Raw genomic sequence first — 1,446 nt, 5'->3', positions numbered from 1 at the left:
AATATACGCAATTAAGAGGAGAATATGTTGAGTAATAAAATATTTTGACATTGAAATTTTGTTTGGTTTTATAGTAGACCAAGAATTTTTCAATATATCCTGTTGTATCTAAATGTTGGCTAACAGTCCGACTGAAGTGTAATGGAGTACCATCGAGCATGAACCGTTTTGTCTGATATTGAGTTCGATGTCTTCAAGTAGTTTAAGTAGATCAATCAATCAATGCATACGTTCACTGAAAATTTTGAAAATGGTGCTCTATAATCTTATTATGATTCTCGTCTGTCCATACGTGAAAATTTATGATTGATACTCTTGAAAAATGTGTTTATATACAATACATTATTGGATAATTGTGGATTTTGTCGCATTTCGTGTGTTAACCAATCACAGAATCTAGCCCGTTGAGGAAAATCTCTAGCTAAAAGAGCTTGAACCCGTTGGATGTGGTAAGATTTTTTTCTAACAGTCTAGCTTATCGATAATCACCATTTGCCATACCCATTCCAAACACAAAATGCATATCGGCCATTTTAGCGGCCTACAAACTTACAAGTGAATTTCGACTGGTAATTATCGACGAATAAACATTGAATAAACACGGTGAATTAATTGTCGAAGTGAAAACAGTCTACTTTTCCAAAACTTTGTAATTAAAAACAAGGTAGTGATGGTTATTTCCAACCTTTGATATGAATCGTATTACATTTAACATCTTTACATTTATATCCTCTCAATTTATTAAAAAAATTATAAATTATGATATTTGTTTATTTTCTCTATGGAAATGAAGTAAGGGCTGCTAATTTTACATCTTTATAATGTAACGGAAATATTGAATAAGTACTCCTAGTTAGTCATTTACAAGTGCACCAAAATTGTAGAATTTTAATTTCAAGGTTCAAGCTTCACTGAAAGTTTAGAAAAAAAATAAAAACTCAATTTCAGTTACCTTTTTAGGGCGATGTCTTGGAAATGAGTGGCATGAGGAAATTTTGTTATAGGAAATACGAATTTTAATTTCATACGAGCAATTATTTTCTGAATTTTGTCACATGTATTTAGATCCACACTGTATATGGAACATACTCACATACTTTTTTTTTTGAAAAAGTTGTTCAACAAGCCTTTTGACGTTGCGTGGATTTTTAACAATTGATCAAATTCTGTAATAACTGACGTCTAAGATCGACTACTGTATATTGATGTTGACTTCAAGCGGTCGTTATAATTGATAGGAGAGGTATATTAACATTCTACTTTTTTGAGGAAAAAAAAACTACTGTTCTTCTCTTCGGTATATAATAATAGGGAGAGAATACGAAATTTCTTTAAAAGTATGATAATGAGATGCAAATGAAAATATTTTATTTTAATATATACATAAATATGGGCAAGTAGCACAGTAATTTTTTTATATTCATTTTTATTTTTCGGTGATTTTAG

Source organism: Diorhabda sublineata, chromosome 6 (assembly GCF_026230105.1).
Source record: "Diorhabda sublineata isolate icDioSubl1.1 chromosome 6, icDioSubl1.1, whole genome shotgun sequence".
Taxonomy (NCBI): domain Eukaryota; kingdom Metazoa; phylum Arthropoda; class Insecta; order Coleoptera; family Chrysomelidae; genus Diorhabda; species Diorhabda sublineata.
The sequence above is the reverse complement of the archived record's forward strand: the minus strand, read 5'-3'. Positions refer to the sequence as shown.